The 15216-nt window shown below is 37.9% G+C and overlaps 1 protein-coding gene across 8 annotated transcripts in view; it reads left to right on the forward strand.

Moving 5' to 3' along the window:
• TMC1 (transmembrane channel like 1) overlaps nucleotides 1-15216 on the forward strand; it is a 312031-nt gene that overhangs the window by 66983 nt on the left and 229832 nt on the right. The gene's annotated exons all lie outside the window — the stretch shown is intronic.

A 15216-nucleotide genomic window follows, 5' to 3' on the forward strand; every position in this document is an offset into this window, starting at 1 on the left:
TCCTAACCCACGTACCCAAAGTAATCTCTATTACCAAGATTAATTCTCTGCTTTTCCCAGTGTAGTCTACTTAATGTCCACATTCTTATTTTCATGTGTTTTTACCCTCTTCCTTCCTAGATACAGTGATCTTCCCTCTCTTTTCCACTTACCATCTTTTCCCATCCAACTCTCCTCAACCAGGAACCTTCCCTGATTACTACAGCCTGTGGTCATCTCAACCTTCTCTGAATGATTGCCTTGACACTTATTATCTCCTCTGGGTCATGGGAGCATGGCCCAGACAAGAACAACAAAAGCAAATCCTGGATGGGCCTGGGGTCAGGTGACAGGAGAGTGCTGTCAGGAGGCCCTGAGTTGAGATGGGATTCTGGTCAGGGTCAGATAGTGAACTAGCACAACCGAAGTGACAAATGTGAATCAAAGAAGCATGAGAGTCAAAGTCTTGAGAGAAAAGCATGAGAGAAAAGCCTGAAGAACAATGGGACTATGAATTGAAATAAATCCTAAATATATCCCAACTTCTAAAAGAGCTCTAATCGCTATGCCTGGACTCATGCACAGTCTCAGGGCAGTTTAGGGAGGCGGCATAGGCTGCGGCCCCTGACAGACTTGGATCCTAATCTCAGTCCTCATGCTTACTACCTGTGTGGTCTTAGGCAAGTTTCTTAAACTTCCCAAGCCTTCTTGTGTTTATCTCTAAAACAGGAGTAATAACACCAAAATTGTAGGGCTGTTGTGATGATTAATAAAAATTAAATAATGTAGATAAAGCTCCTGGTAAATGCTTAGTAAGGGCAGATAGTAAACCTTTCTTCTGCTGATGCTGATTGCTCTGTGGGTACTGAATGAAAACTACCTTCTTTATGAGGTAGAAAGATAATATCATGACATCACTGTGCAAATTAAGTGTAATGTTGATGACTGTCAGCCCGTATCTTAAATATATAAGAAATATTGCCTTCCTTTGTTCCTTTTTCCTTCCTACCTTCCTTTCTTATCATTTAATTTTGACTCTGAGAGGGCTGGTGAGAATCAATCTCAGTGATTTTTGAGATTCCCCACCTCCTGAATTCAGTTTTGCTCTAAGAGTTCAGAGTCTTTCATTAACATTAGGAAAGTCCTGCTACTAGTTGGTCTCTGTCCATCCTGAGTACTGCTTACTTGTTCACCGTTTCCAGGACTCCTTCAGATCTTTGGCCACTCTTGAACTCCAGGGATCTTTTGTCAATCTAAGAATACTGGCTCAAACTCTAGTGTCATAGAAAAGAAGGAAGGAGAGAAGGAAGGAAGGAAGGAAATTATTAGCCCAGGGATACCTGGGTTTTCTTGTTAGACAATAAATTATCAGAACAAATTTCTGTATTCTAATCAGAAATTAAAATTTCTGGAGAAAAAAGGGTAGTGGAGACTGGCAGAAGGACTAAAGCCATAGAGATTTTTCATTTGCAATTTGAATGTTCTCTTACTCTAGTAGAAGAAAAATGCAATGTTCAAAGGGTATTTCCAGTCGAGTCAAAGAGAACTTACAGGTTTTGTGAGGCAGAAACACAATAGATGACTTCTTGTTTTGATTCTACACTAACTTGTTTACTTTACTTCATCTTTGGGGGAGTTCAAGTGTCTTCATCAGTAAAATGGTGGTGTTCTAACCGCAAACTCTTCAAAACAGAATTGAATTCTAAAATTTTCTAGAATCATTTGATTGAGAAAGATGATTTTAGAGAGTGGACTTTACCATAGGTTTCAGAGTCATGAGAATAAAAGAAAACAATTCAGAGGCAAAATAACCTCCTCCCAACTGTCATTCCTCTTTAACTCAGCCTCTGGTATAGCCTGGATGACTTTCTGTTCTGTCTTACAATCATTTGCTGGCAAGTCTTAACCTCCTCACTTACTACTAGAGTTAAAATTCTTTAAAGAACTGATTCAGCTATCCAGACATCGTCCTTTCCTTTTCTTTTCTCTTTTCCCTCCCCACTCAGACATATTCTCCTTGAACATAGCAAGCACTAACAAGAATTATATGCAAGTGAATGGAAATAACCAACTTTAAGAACTCAGGAATTTCCTCTGAAGGTTATTTATTGACCTCTGGGAAAGTTGTTTCTGTTGTCCACATTCTAACAAAACTGCTTTGCCTTAAAATAGTTATTTAAAAAGTTTTGCTATTGTGCTTAACGTTTATAAGCATTTTCTCTTTGAATCTCACAACAAGCCTGAAAAGGACATTAATATTAATATCATTTCCCAGATAGAGAAACAAAGGTTCCAAATGGTTAAACGGTTTACCCAAGAGCATTCCGCTACTAAGGGGCAGAATCAGGACTTGATTTCAAGTCTTTTCAGATTCCAAAGCCCATGTTCATGGAGTAGAGATACTTAGATAGATAGTTAGGTATCTAAATTCTTCAAATAGAGCTAGAAATTGCCTCATACTTGAAGAGGCACACTGGTTTATGGGTATCCATAGAACAACAGCAATGGTGAATTTGGAAACAAAACTTCCTCCTACCAATTCAGTCCAGAGTCTCTGTTTTTTTCTTTTTTCCAACCCCCCACCCCTGCTGCCCGTCAGAGTCTCTGTTTTTAAGCAGCTATTTTTTAATATATAGCATTGAAGTCTAGCTTTGAGTTTGTAATCATGGTGCTTACACAGGTTCACCAGGAGTTTGCAAATGCAATTCCGCTGTTCTTAATCAACAGACATTTTTAGTGAGAGAAAAAAGGAAAACATTTTTAATATAAAGATCTAGGATAGAAACGGATTGACCCAATCCCATTAGAACGATTTAGATTGGAAATAATAGCCTTTTGCCTTCAGCTTATTCTGAGTAAGCAACTACGTATTTTCAATGTGCATGCCATAATGATTCCCAATTCTCAGAACCCTGAAAACCCTTTCAACAATCTCTACAGAAAAATGAAGTCTGCTATTTGTGAGCAGAGGGGAAAAGAAAATACCATACTGCCTTCTCAAGTCTATAATAAACACTCTATGGGATTTCTCTTGTGTGGAATTTACACTCTCAATCCACAATGAATATGTATTTGAACATTAGATTTGTCTTTTTTCCCCAAAGAACAATTTTCTGTAGATATTTGTGTCTAATTAAAAATCAGAACAGAACTTACTTCTCTGTCCTTGGAAGTCATTTTGCCATAAAAATCCCTTCTTTATCTTCTGGTTTAGTAAGGGCTTTATTGATTACTGAAGCCTTCTTTTAGCTTGACAGTTTCAAAATGACATATAAAATGGAAGTTTTAATATGATACATAATACAAAGGTCAACTCATCTACTCCTCCTCATTTATTCCTTTAAAAAAATCATTGTGGAATAATACACATTTGTAAATTTGTCATCATAGACACACCTAGCAATTTTCTGCTGCTGACTGTTTACCTCACACAGGTGAGGACACTGACCTCTCTCAGTGTTATTTTGGGCTCTCTGACTCACACTCATTCAATCTAGTAATTGTGGAAAATAAACAAAATTTTGGATGAGAGAACATTAATTCTTTATTTTTTGTTGAATTTATGCAATTTTTTTTATCTTACATATATAATTTTATTTACATATAAATATATATGTAGTATATTTTACTTATATATTAACAAAATGTTTAGTCATTAAATATAACTTTCTTTTTTAATAGTGTTTTTAATTGGTGTTCATAGTTTAGTAAATGAGTGAAAATTTCATTTAAAAATCTATGTCCTTATTGTACCTATGTTCAGTGGGTTTCTATAAATTGTAATAAAATATGTTAATTAGCAAATCTCTACAAAATAATAAATTAATAAATATATGAAAGGACTATCACACAATTTCAAGTTGTTTCCAAGGATGATTGAAGTTTAACTTAACTCCCGGAATCCATCACTTTTGAAGCCAAGGACTCTGTGGGTGGGTGTGTCTGCATACGTGTGTGCCTATGTGTGTGTATGTGTGCATATGACACTATAAGTCCCAAACTGGTGCTTATTATCACAGATGTGTTCTGATTTCCTAGTGTGTAATTTTGAAAAATTGAATTTGTTGCGAATACTTATAAATCAGCAAATATCAATGAAAGCAGACGTTTGGAATCTATTTAAAATGAGAAAATGTGGCAATATTGAACCTGCAATCTCTCATGGCAAAAATTAGGTGGAATTAGGGAAAAACCGTATGAATAACTGGGGCCCATACTTTCTAATCCCCGTCTTCCTCTTTGCTATGCTTGTACATTACCTACCTGTCCGTCTGGGTATTTGAGTCTGAGGCTCTTGTTTTGAAGAAGATTCTCTAGGACTTCGATTGGATTAGTCATTGACTTTCTGTAAAGTCAATGGTGACTCAGAGTAAAGAAGTCTCTGGCTGCTCAACAGCCAGATGTACCTGAAGGCCACCTGTTTAGGAGCTCCAATAGCCCAACTCCTTGCAACTCGTAGTGATGATAAGCCATACTGGGAGAGGCAAGGACACCTTCACAAATCCTTTCGTAGGTAGGAGGAGGGAATTTTTCCAATTTCATTCATCCTTTGAAGTAGCTTGAAATTCTATAACAGTTCTTTCATTCATTTATCAATTTATTATTTTGTTGCCATTTGCCAATAAAAAAGTTTTGTTACAACATATAGAAACCTTCTGAATGTAGGTATAATAAGGACATAGATTTTTAAATAAAGTTTTCATTTATTTACATAAGGTTGATAGCCTGGATCAGGAACACAGCCCTTATTTTCTTTCCTATCCTTACCTCTGGGAAGGAAGTTGCTCACTATAAATTTGTCCTCAGAACACACGTGTTTATTAATACAGGGATCTATGTATGTATAATGCATGTAAACCATCAGACTTGGCTTACATGAATGGAACAAAATCAAGGGGGAGGTTTGGCAATTATCCTGGTAATTACCTTGATAAAAACAGCAGATCTATTTCTATTCCATGATGGATGTTTTGGTTTTCAATTAGTTCTATTATTACAAGACTTGAGTTAATTAACTAGGTAATTTTGCAAACTGGCAAAATCTCTTTTGAGATGAAATAGGTATTCCTTGCTTATGCCTCTATTGCTATGTAGCTTTTAGATGGATTCATTTTAGAGAGTTCAGCTCACAAGAGTCCTTCTTGACAGTCCTATAAACTTGACTTTCGATCTGTAAGGGATGTCACCACTTCCAAAAACTGTAATTTTATGTTTGAACCACTCCTCTCACCCCCAAGAGAATGTATGTGTGTGAGAAGAGAGCTGGCGGCCAGGCTGGCCTTCACAGGAGCAGCTGTGAAGGTGAGCTCGAGGAGCAGCAAATGGTACAAATAAAAGCTGTGTCTTTTTTTTTTTAATTGAGGTAACATGGGTTAATAACATTATATAAGTTTTGGGTAGACAGCATTATAATTCAATATCTATGGTGTCTTCACCAGCAAAAGTCTAATTTCCATCTGTCATTTTGTACATTTGATCCCCTTTACCCATTTTGTCCTACCCTTCCCCTTCCCCTCTGGTAACTACCAGTCTGTTATTTGTATCTGTGAGTTTGTTTTTGTTTTGTTCGTTTGTTTTTGTTTTATATGATACATATGAGTGAAATAATACAGGGCTGTGTCTCTTTAATGAAATCCCTCGGCTCCCTGACTGCGCTCTGCCTAGGTTTGGGTTCTAAATTTCTTGGCTGGGGAGGATGGCTTTTAGGAGGTGCCATCCCACTTGCAGATATTGTTGCTCTAATTCTGCCTAAGTTGTAGTTTCTGGCCTTGGGTCATGACCCCAAACAGGAAGTGCCTCTGGATTCCTCCAAACATGGATCAAGGGGCAGAGTTTAGTATATAAATACCAAGCTGCCAGCTTTCATGTTTACAAGGGATCAAGAATAGGTCACTTAGGGTCAAGAATATATCCTTTCTTCTCCCTCCAAAGGAACAAATAGCGTTGTCTTACCCTCTAGGTGAAGTACAGACTTCAACTCCGGAGCCATATTTGGTTTGGAGTTTTTCTTTGGTGCTCCTCATATTCACTCTATAACTGTTATAGGCCTTAAAGAATTACATGAATAAGGTGACTTAAGCTTAATTTGTATTTATGTCTGATAACTTTTCTGGGGGGAAATTAAAGCCCAAAAATTAAAGAATGAGGAGGAGGAGTAAAAACATCTTACTTGTTTTTGAGATGCAACTAATAATTTAGCATAAATTAAAGTTGAAGTAGAATGGTAGAAAAACACAAAACAGGGTTGAAAGGTGTCTCAAAGGTCATGTCCAACCCTCTTCCTGAGGATGTGTGAATCACCAGCTCACTCTGATTCCTTCTCTCTGAACCGCTTCATTTTTTTCCCAGGTTTTTGCTACTTTAGGAAACCACAGTTTTTGGCTGATAGAAAATTTGTAGCAGTAGAGAGAGCTATTTCTGTCCCCTTGTCAGTGAAGTATTAACAGTATCTAGTATGTAATACACTTTGCCCTGTAAGAAAATGCTGTTCTTAGTTGGCTATCAAGACATTTTAGAAAACAAGTCCTGTATCTGTGATTTTTGAACTTGCAGCTATCAGGTTCCTGTGTATCTATTATCCAATAATACTCCTCTGGTGAGTAGACTTGGAAACATAGAAAAATGCTTTCTTTACATTATGATTTCCATTAATTCGAGCAAGTGTTGATCAGTATAAATTATTTATATGAGCACTGGGAGCCACCTCCCTAGATGCAAAGCAATCTGTTAAAGATTTGCTATCATGCTAGTAAATGGGGTGTTTGTTGCGGGGGAGAAGTACATTTTATGAGTCATGCGGCTTTAGGAACATTAGTCCTCAGGCTTGCATTTGGAAATGAATTCTTGGTGAAATACATTGTAAAAAAAAACACTATAGAAACTCAAATTCACTAACAGCATAGATCAAAATATTGAAGAAAAAGAAACCTGGTAATATGCCAAAGATGATGATCAAAGGGGAGATTAGAAATGTCCTTTAGGCAGAGAGGGACTTAAACTGTAGAAGAATAAACTGGCTCGTGCCTTCATTTGATTTCTAGCAAATGTATTAATCTGCAATAGCTTTCCTGAGCGGGGGGGGGGAGTGAGAAAAGAAAAAGGGATGGACAGAGCACCAACGCTTCAAGTGCCTTTTCCTATACTTACTGATGGCACTGAATCTTGTAGTTGGCTATAGACAAGGTCTAGCTTCCAAGGTCTAGCAACCAATAGTTCCCCTACTGCAAATAGTTGACAATAAGTATACTTACTATTCTAACTGCTTTATATATGGTAATGGTGTTAATGTCTGCATCAAGCCTGTGAGGTAGGCGCTAAAATTAATCTCCTTCTACAGTTGGGGAAACTGAGGTACCATGAGGTTAAGTGCCATGCACAAGCTCGCACAAGCTAACAAGTAGAAGAGCCAAGAATTATACCCAGGCAATCGTGTTCTAGACACTGTACTCTTAATCATTGTGATAAATGACTTCTCAAAAATTTGGTTCTGTATCTCACAAAGTCTGATCTGAAATTCACCGATCAGGCATTCCTGGGGTGCTTCTTAAAAGTTTTCTAGGCTAGTATATCAGAATCTCTGGGAGTTGGGCCAAAGAATTGAAAAACTCTCTTTTGCACACTAAAGTTTGAGAATCACTGATCCAGGGAGTGGAGAGCAACATTTTTTGGCCTTCAGGGCCCAGAAGGACACACTATTAAACTCTCCAGATTTTGTATGTAAGATCTTGTTATCTGCAAATAGAGATAGTGTCACTTCTTCCTTTCCAATCCGGATGTCTTTCATTTCTTTTTATTGCCTAATTGCCTTGGCAAGAGCCGCCAGTACAAAGTAGCGTAGAAGTGCCTAGAGGGGACATCCTCTGCTTTCTAGCTCTCCAGATTTTGAAGGGAAGAATTGATGGATTGGTGCTTACATATTAGAAATTCACTATTGAAACCTACAGTTTGCTATCTGACCTGGATTCTATTAAGAGAAGCTTACATAGTAGAAATGCCAAATGTACTTCTAACTCATTCCTGAACAGAGCCCCAGGCAGCAGATCCAGGCACATAGAGATTCTTAGTAAACTCCTAATGAGTATGGATGAAGGTCTTGAGCTATTGCCACCGTCCCACCTAAGAGTGGGGACTAGGTATGTCAGTGGTCTCCCCTTGTGGAGATTTGTTGAAGTTAAATAAGGAATATTTTCAAATTACACATGATTGAGTCCTATATTTACTGGTCAGCATGTCTGGGCATAGGACCTGATATGCATGTTTTTAAATAAAGTTCCTGGACCATTATAATCCACCCTTTAGGTTAGAAAAATTGCAGTGTAGAAGCCAAGCTTTAGAGATAATCTAATGTCACCTGATTCCTGTGAAAGTCTCACAAACAGTGCTATCATAGATAGAGATAAAGAAATAAAGGGGCTGTTCCACTTACTATGGCTACTATATTACCTCCAAACCAAATGGTGTAATCATTAATGATGCTCAGAGATTCTGTTGGTCATAAATTCAAACAAAGCTTGGAATGATCACTTACTCTGAACCATGATGTCTGGGTCCGTGGGTGGAAGACTTGAAAGCTAGGGGCTAGCATTATTAGCTGAGTTTTATGCACTAACATATCTGGTAGTTGATGCTGGTTTTCGACTGAGACCTAAGCTCAGCTGCCGGTTGGAACACCTCTATGTGGTCTCCCCATGGGTCCTGGGATTCCTCACAACAAGATGGCTGAGTTCCAAGGGCAAGAATCCCAACAAGGCAGAGACTATATTGCTTTCTCTTACCTAGACTGACAAGTCATGTAGTGCTACTTTTGATGCATTCTATTTATTAGAAGCAAGTCATATTCAAAGAAGAATTAAACACCATGGTTCGCGGGAAAAGTGTCAAAGAATTGCAGGTATATTTTAAAACCATCACTGGTGCTATGGAAAAAATATAATAACATCTAAATTATTGAGCACTTATGTGTCAGATCCTCTTCTAAGCATTCTATGTAAATTACCGCAGTCTTCCCACAACACTATAAAACAGCTGATATAATAATCTCTATGTTAAAAATAAGGAATCTGAGATTGCATAACTTGCTTAAAAGTAACAGTCATGGGATTAAAACCCAGGTAGCCTGGCTCCAGAAACATTTTCCTATTCACTACTGGATATTACACAAGAACTGAGGGGACATTGGACTTAATCCAAAGTACTAATCTGGGGAGGAATCTATTATGCATTAATTGTTTTCCATGTCAAAAGCTCCATTCTGGAGAAAGCTGACTACTCAGCATTCTCTGTCCTATCCTGATTAACCATGGAAGGATATCTCCCTATGGTCATCATCAATAACCTTGGTGGGAAAACTCTGTAGAGCTACTGCAGAGTTACTAAGTGACTCCATCGTTTCCTCCTTCCTGGAGCTTGAATGTAAGTCTATCCAAGGGATAGTCAACTGTGCAGAGAGGGGCAGCAGGCAGGAGACACACAGAAAATAAGTCAGAACACCTCCACAGGAAGCAGAAGTTAAGAAAAGACTAGAGATGCATTGGTTCACATAAACAAGATCAGTAAAAACAAAGGCAGAGGGTAGTTATTGCCCATAACAACAAAAGACTAGAGCAGGCAGTGATGCCCATGCCTAAGGAGTGTGTGCCAGAGTGAAAGTGGCAGACTGGGTATACACAGTTGACCCTTGAACGACGTGAGGGGTTACTGGTGCTGCACAGTTGAAAATCACGTGTAACTTTTGACTCCCCAGAAAGTTAACTACAGTTGGCCCTTCTCACGGGCGGATTCAACCAACCCTGGATGGAAAAGATTACGTCTATCATGGCTGGGAAACCACAGTTGGGATCATAAAGGTACTGTTTATAAGCCGCGGTTGGTTGAATCTGCAAAGGTGGAATCTGCTGATGCAAAACCAAGGATAGGAAGAGCTGACCCTATTTATTGAAAAAATCTGTGTGTAAGTGAAGCCGCGCAATTCAAACCCAAGGGTCAGCTGTACTTACTAGAGGTCCTCTTATGTACCTGTAGTGTTCAGCGCTCGGTGAAGTTTGTGCTGCTGCGGACAGTCCCCACCCTGTGCATCCTTAAAGCAAATCCTCACCGTCTGAGGTAAACTGAGCTTCCCTCTTTCTGTTCCATGTACTTGAAATGCCCTCACCCTCTGACTGTGCCACTCATGAGTCATGTGGCCCGGGACAGGTCACATCCCTGTTTGCCTCAGTTTTATCGTTGGTAAGATGTGAGCTGGACCAGATAATGTCTACATTCATTTCTGGCTCTAAAGTTTATTATTCTGAACTTCGGTGTGGAGAGTTGGTTGCAGTCTGATTGCAAAGTTATGGCAACCCCCCCACCCCACCCCATCCTTTTTATTCCCAAACCCCTCGCCAACCACAGAGTTATTTAATCTGGAGACTTCTGTCTCATGAGGAATCCAACTGCAGTGCCAGCTTGCAAATTAGCTATGCTGCCTGCTGGCAGCCCCCACGCAGGCTTCCCTGCGTTTATGTGGTGTTTTCTGTTGAGCCAGCAGGTGTGTGTGTGTTGACCCTGTCTTCTCTCATTTCACAAGAGGCCTTGTTTGCTAGAGAGAGATGAAAATAAACTATGGGAAGTTGCAAACATGCTGATGGGAACTGAGGTAAAATATGGAAAGGCTGCTGGGTTTGGTGTGGTCAGAGGTGACTGTAACTACCGTTCAGGAAGGAAATTGGGAAGGGATGGTTTTACAGATTCTACTTAAAATTTTGTTTCATCATAAGCAGGATTTGCAGTGGAACAGACCAGCATTTGCATTTCAGAGAAATGGGGGATTTAAAAACAAAACAAAACATAGAATTTAGGACCTGGAAGGGCCCACCCAGACTCTTGTGTTAACCTTTGCCCCTTCACACGCTTCCCTCCACCCATCCACTACATGAGTTTGATTTAGAGGAAACCATAGGCAGAGCTGCAGATGGAATATTTGGAGACCTGGAAAGAGTTTTGGCTCTGAGACCAGCTCATTGTGTGACTGTAGACAAAAACCTTCTTGGGGTTTTCAGTTTTTCCATTTGTATACTAAAGATGATATTGTCTGTTTTTGTTTATGTCACTAGAATTTTGTGCCAGTGAATGAGATATTGGGCTCTATTCTCCCCAGTTTCCCAGTAAATCCCTTGCATTAAGCCAAATATTTTGGGAGGAATACAGATGAAGTCTTTTAATACTTCAGGGAATTGTTTTGTGTATCCATAGTGTATTGAACTAAATAACTTTCTTGTATGGTCTACTTAGAGAATAGAACACCAGAAATGCACTGAATGGTCTGAATGGTACCCTGGAGGCCTGAGAGCGTCCATAGGCTTACCTCTGGTAGGGCTGTTTGGATGCCAAGACATGACATAAGACACGGGAGAAAGAGAAGGCTAAAAAGTCTTCTTTAGGGAAAAATTTAGCAGCCCATTAGCAATACTGGATTGTACGTCCCTTTCACTACCTCTTCCCCTGCCCAATCTCTCTCTCTCTCTCTCTCTCTCTCTCTCTCTCTCTCTCGCTCTCGCTCTCTCTCTCTCTCTCTCTCACACACACACACACACACACACAGAATCTGGGTATTACGCTACTGACTGAATGGGAAAATCAAACTGAGCTGAGTGGAAAAGGTACTTTAAGTTCTTGGTAAAGAAGTAAATTCACCTCAACCTTGACTGCCCTTTGTATTCTAAAAGTTCATTGGATGAGGGAATTTTTTTTTTCCTTTTATTTTCTCCCCCTATTCACAGAAGCCCGATTACCCACCTGAGGGTCATGGTTGATTTATTTCAACCCTGGGATCCAATGAAGAAACAGGCTTCTGTGAATATACTAAGAAGCCTAGAGTAACAGGTGGTAAAACTCCACTGATTGCCCATTAGTAGAATAATGTTGAAATTCAAGGAGTTTGTTGCCAGTAGAATGGAGGTTTCCTTGGAGCAAAGACTTTGACCACATTGTTCATTATAGCAGGGCAGTTTGTGTCTGTCATTTGAACCTGAGGATGTTGTGAACCAAGAGTATTCTGATGTCCTGGTATATTTGAGAACTTAACTATTAATATGGACAGAACAGCTATAGCCTCTTTCTCCATGTCCGTAGGTTTTTCTCTGTGTCCTCATTCAATGTGCTCACTCTTCTATCACCCCCACTTCCTTAAATTGGCTAAATGAAATTACCACCCAAAATACATTATTAAAAGTATTTAACATTGCTATAATTGTGATTAAAATTATTTTTAAAGCCCTCAGGGTCAAAACATAAAAATAACTATGTTTGTTTTTGTTCATTGGTATATCCCAACATGTAGTATAGTGCTTGACACAGTTAGCATTAAATAATACTTTGAAAATGAGTAAATGAACATTATTCTGACTATTTTTCCCTTTTCTTTGGCCACAGATGGTGGCCCATTTGTACAATAAATGAGTGAACTTAGAGTTGTGAGTCCAGATTCATGCATTGTGTTTGTGGTAGTAACTAAGATAAATGAAAGAACATATACCCCAGTTAGAGTGGGTAGCTCCTACTTATTGTTTCCACATAGGCGTATTGGGCTTATTTTCAAGAGAAGCTGAACATCCTTATTTTTACATAAAATTTCAGATTTTCAAATAACGACTCAAAAATTTTAAAGTATGCTGTGCAGTATTAAAGAAATTAAAACTGTAAACAGGGACATATACCATGTTCATGGATTAGAAGACTCAATATTATAATGTTCAAATTCTCCCCAAATTGACCTATAGATTCAATACAGTTCTATTTGTCTGTGAGACAAATATGTGAGAATTAATGAGTAATAATTGAAAAATTTATTATAATTATAATTAATGATTCATCGAATAATTAATTAATTATAATTAATTATAATTATAATTAATTGAATAATTGAAAAATATAATTAAAAAACAAGATAGAAAACAAAAAAAGGAACAGCTAAGGCAATCTTGAAGAAAAAAAACAAAGTTGGAGGACTTATACACTATCAGATATAATAGTTGTATGTAAAGAGACAAAACCAAAAACCACATAGACTGTTCACTTGATTTATGATAAAAGTGACATTGTATTACAGTAGGTAAAGGATAGTCTTTTAAATAAATAGTTCTGAGAGAATTGGATATCCATGTAGAAAAAGATAAATCTTAATCTCTTACTTTACACGATATACAAACAATTACTTCCACATGGGTTGTCTATGTAATGTTAAAAGTAAAACAATAATACTGAGGGAAGAGAACATAGAAGAATATCTTCATGACCTTGAGGGAGGCATAGATTTCTTAAATAGAAGACAACAAATAGTAGCCATAAGTTAAAAGTAAGAACTTCTGTCTATGAAGACAACAGTAAGAGAGTGAAAAGGGTTGCTATGTAAAATGTGTATTTTACAAATGACTCAGAGACAGAATATATAAAAACGCCTACACTATCAGTAAGAAAGACATACAACCCAATAGAAAAACAAGCTGAAGATTTGAAATTTTATAAAAGAGCATATCTAAATGGCCAACAAACATCTGAAAAAAGTGGTCATCTCAATAATCATTAGGAAAATGCATTAAAACTACAGTGAGATGCTGGTGATGCTCAATGATGGTTGTTTTGTATTTGTAATGTTGATGTGGTTGTGAGAGAAGGTAAGCAAAGTGCTTACCTCCTCCGCCATCTTGACTGGAACTCCTAAATACTAGTAACTTTGTTTAGCTAGACAGAAGAAAAAGTTGACATCTGTATCATTTCTTTTCTGTCCCTCCCTTTATTTTTTTCTCCAGAAAAGTTACTGGTCCATGAAATTCAAAAGATTCAGATTCATTCAACTAGATTGTATGGCCTCTCAGAACATGGACTATGCCTTATATTTTTTAAAGCATATATCATAAAAATAGAGTACATGTTTCTCTTTATAGTTCCATTTTTTCCCTAAGTCTGTTGGTATGCCTCTATGGTGAAATGCAATAGCATGTATTTCTGTATACATATTTGATTAAGACCATTTAGTAAATGTTAATTATCATCCTTCTCAACATTTACAACTGTTGTAAATGTTGTTGTCTTTCAACATATTTTCTTCAACAAATGATCAGGAGTAATGCCCTAAGAATAACAGCAAAAATGCAAACTGAGGAATAATCCCCCCTGAGGTTCAGACAATCTGCTGTCCTTTGGTAAAATTAACTTTGGGATAAGAAGGTCTTAGGAAAATACGCAACGAAAGACAGACACCAAACACTCAGCAAATACTCTGGTTGACTTTAATTAGCAGTGATCCTTTTGACACTAAAGTGATTATTTTTTAATCATAGCTGTCACAGTTGGCTGGGGTGAAGGAGGCAGCAGTAACTGTCTAAAAGGTAAGCATTATGGCTTCAAGGCAAAACAACAGAAACTAACTAAGGTGCTTTATCAATATTGAAACTGTTCTACATAAAATTTGGAGACTAGGGTTAGGAAGGAGGGAACTGAGAGAAGGAATCAGGGTTTTAAGTATTAGAAGAATATCTTTGGAGAGGAAGACATTTCCTCTCTCTTTTCTACCCTTATCATCCTCAATTTAAAAAAAAAAAGTGCCTGCTTTCTATACACAACTTATACCCAAGTCTCCCTAAGGCTATATTATTTCAAGGCTAAAGTAAAGGAGTAAACCTAATTTCTTTGACAGATTTCAATTTAAACCACTATATTAAGCAGAGTATGACTTATGGGCAGATTTGAAAATTTTTAGGACTACTCCAAATGGCAGAGTCTTGAGTGTAATCCTTATTTGAATCACAGAGCTATTCCTTTACATTTCTTTTGTAAGAAATTCAAATTCCTGAGTAGGATAGTGAGGAAGATAGGGCATTCTTTTGGAAATTTTATTAGGGTGGCATAGAGGCACAGGTGCATAGCATAATTATTCCATCCACACTCAATTTCATTGCCAAGTAGGGCCAGTTGGTGCTTCTAAGGATTCCACTTGACTGACAGATCACAGAAACTTGAGCACTGAGGCATGAGGCATGATACAGCAACTGCTCATGTTCCTAAAATTTGAAGAAAGCCCTAAATTTCAAGGTGGGGGGGGTGACAGGTTGTAATGAATTAACATTAATGAATTAATTCATTATTAATTCCTAGTAATGTTACCTAATGTGCACCTAATGTGCACCTAGTAATGTGCACCTAATGAGGGTGCACAACCCCCTCATTAAGTTGTCAAGGCTCCTCAGTTGACCCTCAACCTCC

This window comes from Rhinolophus hipposideros (genome assembly GCF_964194185.1).
Source record: "Rhinolophus hipposideros genome assembly, chromosome: 11".
Lineage (NCBI taxonomy): Eukaryota > Metazoa > Chordata > Mammalia > Chiroptera > Rhinolophidae > Rhinolophus > Rhinolophus hipposideros.